At 36.2% G+C, this 10,267-nt stretch overlaps 1 pseudogene; it reads right to left on the bottom strand.

Moving 5' to 3' along the window:
• Positions 1–7,766: 7,766 nt before the first annotated feature.
• LOC141693898 (abscisic acid 8'-hydroxylase 1-like) lies at positions 7,767–10,016 on the bottom strand (annotated as a pseudogene).
• Positions 10,017–10,267: the final 251 nt, after the last annotated feature.

A 10,267-nucleotide genomic window follows, 5' to 3' on the forward strand; every position in this document is an offset into this window, starting at 1 on the left:
GTGTGTGTGTGTGGCTTGTGTGCATACTTTAACCTGTTATGATCCGTGGTAGTTGGTAAGTAGGGTCACTGCATATTATTATTATCTTTATTTTTTGTTATAAGCAGGTTATAAATAAGGTGTGTGTGTGCACCCCAAACTTCTGACCCGGGTTTGGAGGGCGCCACATGTTTGGTATCAGAGCTACATGTTATAAGTCACTGACACAAGCCTAGATTGACAGGAATGGGTAGAGAGTTAGGATTAGAAGTAAGGAAGTAGAAAGATAGAACGTCGAGAGGTTGAGTGCAACGGTATAACAGGTATTAGTATAATTCGCGTTGTGGTTCGAGATTCTTATTTTGCGATATAATTTCAGATTGCAGCGATGGCCGACTCTTTCATCCCAGTACCAGCTGACCACTCTGAGCCCTCAGTTGGAGGACCATCTTCAGATCCACGTCCTGTTGCTCCGCCAGTGTTGTCTATTCTACCCCAACTGTGTTGGAGCCCGTACCACTGCAGGCCATTCCACCCCCGTGGATGAGGCCACCTATCAGAGGACCCCTACCTGCTGGTTCAGCACCTACCGGTCATTCAGATATGGGTATACCTTTTCAGTTCTCTTCATATCCTATTCCACAACATCAGTTTGAGGCTTGCCTTATGGAGAAGCGACACCTACAGTGTCAGATACAGGAGTTATTGCATATTATGCGTACCAGAGATATTGGGTGTGGAGAGAGGCGACTCAGAGAGAGGCTCCAGGTATTTCGGAGAGCAGCTTTTGTGAGGATTGCTGAGGCTACTCATGAGGATATCACCACTGATTTTCTCGTGGAGTGGGCTAAGTGGGTTCTAGAGGAGCTTGAGGAGATTGGAGGTCCGGACTTGCCATGAGCCAGAGAGACAGAGATACAGTGATGGAGATGTTGAGCAGTGTTGTTGTGGTTGTTTATTATGTACAGTAGTGTGTAGTATGTATCAATAGACTTTTGGGTTATATTTATAGACTAGATCTGCTGACTAGTGAGTAGGTTTGTTATACCCTTTTGCTTTTACTTCTGAAGCATTTTTACGCTTGTACTATCCAAAACTTTTGATCTATATATATCAGTACCTTTTCCTTTCCAGCATTGTCATTTACATTACTGCACCTGTTTTACTTTACTTATTGCACCGGTTATACCTCTCGTGATACCATGTACCCTAACCCCTTAACTGTTTACATTCTATAAAGAAGCATGCAATTTACTTAGTTCAACTGTTACAACTGTTTTGAAAAAGCGATATTTATGTTTTACAAAACTTTTCTTTTATGCAAAGAATATGATTTAAAGGCTAAATAAGTTGTTTGATTCTTTACAGAAAATGCCTCCCAAAGAAATAACCGTTAATGAAGAAACCAACAACAACAACCAAGATAATACCAACCAGAATACAAACCCAGGACCTATAGACCCATTAGTAGCCCAGATTCTTCAGATCTTGGCTCAACAAATAGTTCACCTTACTCAACAGCAACAAAGACAGACCAACCCCCAGGTAACTTTCAAAACTTTTTAGGCGGTGAATCCACCAGAATTCAAGGGTTCCTTAAATCCAATTGAAGCGAATATTTAGTTAAAGGAAATAGAGAAGTCATTTGCCTTAGTCAAGGTAAAGGAAGAACAGAAGGTTGAGTTTGCAAGTTATTATTTGAAGAATGAGGCCACTACTGGTGGGAAACTGTGAACACATTGGAAGGTACAAATGCTATTACTTGGGAAAGGTTCAAAGAATTGTTTTTAGAAAAATATTTTCCCCAGTTTGTTCAGGACCAGATGGAGTTGAAGTTTTTGGAGCTAAAGCAAGGAAGTATGTCAGTAGCTGATTATGAAAGTAAGTTTGAGGAATTGTAAAGATTTGTTCCATCATATGTGGATACTGACCAGAAGAAAGCTAAGAGGTTTCAGCAAGGTCTAAAGCCATGGATCAGAGGGAAGGTAGCCATATTTGAATTGGATACCTATGCAGGAGTTGTACAGAAGGCCATGATTGCAGAAATAGAGAGCGAGATGTCACAAAAAGAGAAGGAAAGTAAGAAAAAAAAGTTTGAAGGGAATGAAGGACAGTCACAACCAGGGAAGTTTCCAAATTTTAAGAAGGGCAAGTTTCAGCCAGAAAGGAATTCTAATTTCAAGAAGCAGAATGCAGGTGACGGAGGTCAAGGCAACCGTCCAACCAATGTGAATCAGCCAAATCCGTTGAGGCTAACTTTTCCAGATTGTCAAGTATGTGGGAAGAAATATGGATGAGTTTATAATAAGTTGAGTGTGGTTTGTTTCAAGTGTAATCAGAAAGGGCACTATTCGAGGGAGTGCTGCAACCAGCCACCAAGAGAGCAAGTGAGCAAGGATCAGCCTACCCAGAATCCAACTGTTAAGGATCCATCCATTGGATTTATATGCTTTAAATGTGGGAAGCCAGGACATATAGCCAGGGATTGCAAGACACCAGCCCCAGTCAGTAATGCATTGAGGATTATGGGATCTACTCCGGCAGTGAATGAGACTCCAAGGGCTAGAGTTTTTGATATATCTGTAAATGACGCTATTCAGGACACTGATATCGTGGAAGGTATGCTTAATATGAATTCGTTATATGCCAAAATGTTAATAGATTCGGGAGCAACTCGATCGTTTATTTCTTAAGATTTTGTTAGTAAGTTAATTATCTAGTTGAGTATTTAAATGAAATAATGACTATGGAATTAACAAATCTAGAACATGTATATGTTAATCAAGTTTGTCGGAATTATGAAATTGAGATTTCTGGTAATAAGTTCTGTGTGGATTTGATACCATTTAAGCTAGGAGAGTTTAACGTTATCTTAGGAATGGATTGGTTATCTAAGCACAATGCCCAGATAGACTGTCGTAATAAGAAGGTAATTGTAAAGACACCAGACGAAAGGATAGTAATGTTTAAGGGCTAGAAGCAAGCAAAGAAGTTCTTAATGATGATCCAAGCTAAAAGGTTGCTATGACAAGGATGCGAGCATTTCATTGCATATGTAATTGATAGAAGTCAGGAGCCAGCAAAACTTAAAGATATTCCGATAGTCAATGAATTTCCAGACGTGTTTCACAATGAGTTACCAGGATTTCCTCTAGACAGAGAAATTGAGTTTGTAATTGACTTAGCACCTGGAATGAAATCAGTATCCAAGGCCCCGTACAGAATGGCGCCCGTCGAAATGAAGGAATTAGCAAAGCAATTGCAAGAGTTGTTAGAGAAAGGAGTCATCAGACCTAGTGTATCCCCGTGGGGTGCACCGGTATTATTTGTCAAGAATAAGGATGGGAGCATGAGACTGTGCATCGACTATCGAGAGCTCAACAAGCTTACAATCAAGAACAAGTATCCGTTACCTCAAATTGATGATTTATTTGACCAGTTGAAAGGAGCCAAGTACTTCTCCAAGATTGATTTGAGATCGGGATATCACCAACTAAAGATTAATCCAGAGGATATACCAAAGACAGCTTTTAGAACAAGGTACGGACATTATGAATTTTTAGTGATGTCTTTTGGATTAACCAATGCCCCGGCAGCATTTATGGACCTGATGAACATAATTTTCAAGGAATACTTGGACAAGTTTGTTATTGTGTTTATAGATGATATTTTGATTTATTCAAAGACAGAAGATGATCATGCAAAACATTTAAGGACAGCTTTGGAGATTTTGAGGAAGAAAAAGTTATATGCTAAATTCTCGAATTGTGAGTTTTGGCTACAGGAAGTTCAATTCTTAGGACACATAGTTAATAATGAAGAAATCAAAGTGGACCCGACAAAAATTGAAGCTATTACAAATTGGGAAAGGCCGAAAATACCGACATAAGTCAAAAGTTTCTTGGGATTAGCGGGATATTATCGGCGATTTGTTCAAAATTTCTCAAGGATTGCAACACCATTGAAAAAGCATACACGAAAGCATGAAAAGTTTATATGAAACGACAAATGTGAAGAAATCTTTCAGGAATTGAAGCAAAGATTAATTACATCACCTATTTTGTCACTTCCAGATGACCAAGGGAATTTCGTAATCTATAGCGATGTTTCTCATAAAAGACTAGGATGTGTTCTGATGAAGCATGATAAGGTTATTGCATATGCATCAAGGCAGTTAAAACCACACGAACAAAAGTATCCTACTCATGATTTGGAGCTAACAGCCATAGTATTCGCTTTGAAGATTTGGAGACATTATTTATATGGAGAAAAATGTGAGATTTATACAGATCACAAAAGTTTGAAGTACATATTTACACAAAAAGAGCTTAACATGAGACAAAGAAGATGGTTAGAGTTGATTAAGGATTACGATTGCATGATTAACTACCATCCCGGCAAAGCAAATGTTGTGGCGGACAGGTGAAGTTGAAAATAAAAGTTGAATATGTTATCAGTACCCGAGGAGATATACAAGGAATTTCAAAAATTGGAATTGGAGATCAGAGTTTGCAAGCCTGATGAAGCAAAAATATATAATATGACTTTCCAGCCAGAGTTGTTAGAAAAGATAAGGAAGTGTCAAGAGGAGATAATGGATCACGACATTAATCGTTTGGTAGGTGAAGAGTTGTGCACACAAAAGGACGATCAAGGTATTTTTATGTTTTCTTCTAGAATTTGGATTCCACTAGTTCATAATTCAAGGTATTCAAGCCATCCAGGGAGTACAAAGATGTACAGAGATTTAAAGGAAAATTATTAGTTTCCAGATATGAAGAGGGAGATTGCAGAATGGGTTAGCAGATGTTATACATGTTAGAGAGTCAAGGCAGAGCACTAGAGACCAAGTGGATTGTTGCAGCCATTAGAGATCCCAGAATGGAAGTGGTAGCACACTGCCATGGATTTTATAGTCGGATTACCAAGGACAAAAGCCAATCACGATTCCATTTGGGTTATAAAGGACAGACTTACCAAGTCAGCTCATTTTCTGCCTATAAATGAAAGATTTTCACTAGACAAGTTAGTCCATATGTACCTGAAAGAGATCTTAGTTTGTCATGGAGTTCCTGTGTCTTTCGTATCCAATAGAGATTCTAGAAGAAAGAGAGAAAGTGTTAAGAAATAAAGTGGTAAAGTTAGTAAGAGTATTGTGGAGAAACCCAAAGGTTGAAGAGTCAACATGGGAGTTAGAGAGTGATATGAGAGAAAAGTACCATAATTTGTTTTCTTAGGAGATTCTGAGGACAAAATCCTTTTAAGGGGGGAGGATGTAATATCTAGGATATATCGTGTAATTATTTTGGTTAATAAATAAATATTATGCATGTTCAGTATGTATTTTGAGAATTATTTGTTAACTGGTATATGTGTTTGGATGATTAAAAATAATATAAATAGAGTATTTTAATTTTTATATGTCCAAAATAAAATATAGATAATTGTCATATCTTTCTATTTATTTTTATGTTGATTTATGATTTTGTCAAAAATTTATGGATTTAATAAATTCTTTTTCCGAGTATTTTTAAATTATTTTATATAATCGGGAACCAACCGACTTCACCCATTTTTATGTTTTTATAACCCGAAACTATTCCGAGAACTCATTCCTAACCTAATTATAATATTCCGAGCATTTTCCATGTTTTGACTTTTTCGATCCGGCATACGGTTTGTCCTATGCGGGTTCCGGCACAATATTTTTGATACAAAATCAATAAAACTCGTATTTTTGATAAACGGGATCTTTTTATTAAACTATTATAATTATCACCTCATACTACGTGTAACCAGGCGCTGAGACCAAGACCGTAGTACAAATTGTACATATTTGGATAATTATCCCAAAACTGGTACTGTTTTGGATCTGTTTTTATAAATAAACGTACTATTTTATATCCGGTATGATCCAACGGGTTACCAATATTTCCGAAAATATAAATAGCCCTTACTGTATTTTATTTTGTACAAAAAATCATTTGCAGCCAGTAATTATATAATTTTACAGAAAAAACCCTAATTTCTTATAACCTTCCGAGACTCAAACTATAATTTCGAGGTTTTATTGAAATCTGCTCGGGAAGCTCTAGTAACCAAAACGAAGGATTTAAGGAGTACTATCGGATTCTTCAAGTTTCAGAACTGCAGAAATCAAGGTTTATTTTTTATATTTATATTTATTTTTGAATTATTTTGAATAAATTATAAATTTTTGTTCGGGTGATTGTTTGGATGATTTGATGATCGCATGTTGTAGAGCTTTTCTTCCTGATGATTTTGATATATTATATGACTGATTTGGAGTTCAATAACATGTTCAAAATTGGGTTTAATCTTCGAATTTCAAAATTAGGGTTTATAACCCGTGTGAATGTTTTTAATTGAAATTTGGGGCATTTTGTTCTAGGGGTTATTAGATGTTTTTATTGATTGTATTGTGTTCCTTGTTGAATTTTCAATCGATTCATGTATATTACAACAACTGACGATTCCTGGTTTGCTCGAATCGAAGCAAATAAAGTTCGCCGGAACTTCACTACAAGAAAAAAGTCCATAGACATCGGTTTTTGGCCGATGTCTATGTTGTTTGGCAACCGATGTTGATGTCGGTGATGTCTATTCTAGACATCGGCCATAACCCGATGTCTTTACTTACTTAGACATCGTTTCTGGCAAAAAAAATGATGTCCATGCATTGTTTTTTTACAAAAATTGTTAGAAATAAATAATTTAATAAATAAATTACACCTATTACAACAGATTAAACATATTACGAGCTATGTTTTTTTCCACATAGACATCGAGTATTTTCATTTGGGTGATGTAAAATCAGATATTAAACATCGATTTCTTTAATGAAAGGTGATGTCTATATCGACACGTAGACATCAGTTTTATCCCAAACAAAGTGTTGTCTATGTTTAATTTAGACTTGAACATGTCAGTCTTTGACATCAATTATTCATCTAAAAGCGATGTACATTAACTTTTTTGACATCAGTTTTTCTTCTTTAAAAGTGATGTCTATATTGTCACATAAACATCAGTTTTATCCCAAACAAAGTGATGCCTATTTTCAATTTATACTTGAACATGGCAGTCTTTGACATCAGTTTTTTATCTAGAAGTGTGTACATTAACTTTTTTTGACATCAGTTTTTATTCTTTAAAAGTGATGTACAATTGCTTTTGTAACTAAGATATATCAAATATACGGAACTTGCACTCAAGTAAACTAAAGAAATAATAGATTTGAATACATGCTTAAATACATAGTCTGGTCCTTTATCATCATCAAAATAAACTGCATCTTACATTGAAAAGATACTAGTTTGTTTTCTGTTATGCCCATCAATTCATCATCTATATATTTTGGTGAAGCATCTACATTCTCACGAAGACTGGATCCAAGTTCCCGCTGTGTTTTAGAGTTTTGTCCACCAGTTGACTTCTGCAACACGTCTAAATAGATGTATGTTCCAGCTAATTCTTGGCGAAAAAGATTTAAAGGTGGCTTGTAAAATAGTGAAGTATGATGCTCAAGGTTTTTTATGGAGTATACCCAAAGTCAAAGCAGGGACAGAGAAAACATGTATCAGTGTGCGAAAGTTCTTTATAGTTTATACCTCTCAGCAGAAATATGGTGCATTCGCGATCTGAGATTAGTTTATGAATTATAAGATGCAGCAAACTCTAAGATAGAGAACAATATATCTATGACGCTAATCTTTTGCAGGAGGCACATTGGGCTCATCTATCGGAAATTTAAAAGATTTGCCCATGTCCTTCTCCCTCGACACAAACATGTACATACAGTCATACATGCGGACATCGTGTCTACGTATTTGATAACTTGTAGCAGATCCGTTCATGCTTATTTCCGAGACTGAAAAAGCCTTGCTTACAGTATGTTTACTTAAGAAAATAGAAACAGTTGCAACATTTTGTTCACAGTGCCTCAACTTTGATAGGTAACTTGTTCTTGGGTATCCAGACTAGTGTTGTTGGACACTGTCATCTTTCTCTAGAGCTTTCCACCTGCAGGCAAGGAAACAATTTTATAATGGAACTAAAATTCACTCCCTGTAAGCTTCTTTATATGTATAATTTTAGGAGCCTAAAACCTTTTAACAAAAGAGCTGTTTTAATAATAATTTGATGCTTGACAAAATATATAATTCCATTTTCATGCTGACCAGTTTAAATTGTATTGCTATGAGGTCTCATCTTCTAGTTAATTAATACATTGTCATTTATTCCTTAAGTAGTCTTACTTGTATCTGCAAACAAGATGGTGAACAAATATACAAAGCTCCAGCTTTGCAAGGTTGATTCCTGGGCACATCCGAGGTCCGTTTCCAAATCCAAGGTAGCCAAAAGGCTTTATGGGTGCCTGCAATTGTTTATAAACATTGAAACTAATAAACGGACAGAAGTTATACGACTAAAGTCAAGTAATCTGAAAGTCCTGAGCAGATTTTCTTGAATACCAAGGTAAAATTGTTGCCATACGAAGAGTTTCACTAATAACCTGATATTTGGAAGAATTAACAATATTAATATAGCTAAATATTACAGAAATCTTAACACCATAACTAAATATTACAGTTTTGGTTCTTACTTTTGTTGTGTAAGGCATGTTTGTGACTTCTGACCATGTGAGGCTTGATCCTGTTTTCTGTTATCCAGAATTTCCGTGTGTTTTTTCTGAAAAATCAATATAAAATTTGTCATTTCGAGTAGTAATAATCTGATATTTTTGGTTATGCATAGAACACTGATTACCCTGAGACGTTCCAAAACATCTGGATTTTTTGCAATAAATTTAATGAGCCATGTCAGTGCTGTAGTGGTGGTATCATGTCCAGCGACGAGCAATGTTAGTATGTTGTCCTTTAACTGTTTATCCATCAGTTTATCATCTTGATCTTCTCCCCAATCATTTTTAGTATGTTTCTGTATCAGTGACTCCAGGAAGTCCTGGTGTACACTTTTTCTTGATCTTCCTTTGGAAATAATTGAATCAAATATGGCATACATCCTATCGCGTGCCTGAAAAAGAAAAGATATATCAATACATACCTTTATGATTTGTTTATTTTTAATTTAGTTGGACACAAAGTTTTGTTCTGTTCATCTTTAAGCATACCTTAATACCTCGATCATAAGCAGTTCCAGGAAGCTTGAGTGGCAAGGATGCAAATGAGGAAGACATTGATTTAAAATTAGTTTGGTATTTGTCTTGCTCTGTACCAGTAGGTTCCAAGCTCATAATCATGTTTCCTATCACCTTTAATGTGAACTGCAGAACAAGAAAATTACGATTTATCTCAAAAGGTTACTTATGACGTAGAACCTGTTAATATAACAAAAACATGATGAACGGGCTTAACTACAGAAGCCTCTTCAAGAACCAAAACCTCCCGGTCTAGCCACTGGTCTAATGTTTCAGCAGCCAAAGTATTTATAAATTGAATGTATTTTTTGAGGCTATCAAATGAGAGAGGCTCAACAATCAATCTGCGGAGCCGCTTATGTTCTTCACCAGACTGTTGGAGCAAGCTTGTCGAACCAAGTACCTGTTTTCCAGTGTAAAAGAGGTTTAAGGTAACCAAACCATCTTTCCCGGTCAACAAAATCTTGCATGCGTCTCTCCCGGTCATGAAAAATATATATTTACCTAGTACATAGCTCTTGAACACCTTGCCATACCTAACACAAAAGGTTAGATAAAAGATTATTAGTGTTGGCCTATATACTGCCATGTATCTTGATAAATGTTGAAGTACCTTTTTTTGTCTATTTTTGATGAAACTGTAAATCCCCTGAGGACTCGAAAACTCTGACAGAAATGATGAACTTTCACCAACAACAGGCCAACCCAGGTTACCAGGAATTCCTTCCAACTCCTTTGGAGCAGCCCATGCAAATTTCCATAATGCAACTAAAAACACAAGGAACAACACGAGAGCGATGACCATGCTTATTGTTCTCTATTTGGAATTACAAGTGCCAACAACTAGACCTTTGAACCTTCCATCATGAGCGCCCAATATGCCTCCTGCATCCTTCCATTAGCATTTCTAGTACCTCTATACTCTTCCAGAACTGCTCCTCTTTCTTTCTCCAAATCATCTGATGATACCCGAATCTGTACTAGGCATAAGGTTGAACCTATAAAGATATATGATAAAATCTCAAATTATATAAAAAACCAAAACGTCACTATTACCTCTGAACTGAATTCAGCCAGTATAGATATAGCCTGAGGTAAAATTTCAGG

Source organism: Apium graveolens, chromosome 10 (genome assembly GCF_009905375.1).
Source record: "Apium graveolens cultivar Ventura chromosome 10, ASM990537v1, whole genome shotgun sequence".
In the NCBI taxonomy this organism is placed as follows: domain Eukaryota; kingdom Viridiplantae; phylum Streptophyta; class Magnoliopsida; order Apiales; family Apiaceae; genus Apium; species Apium graveolens.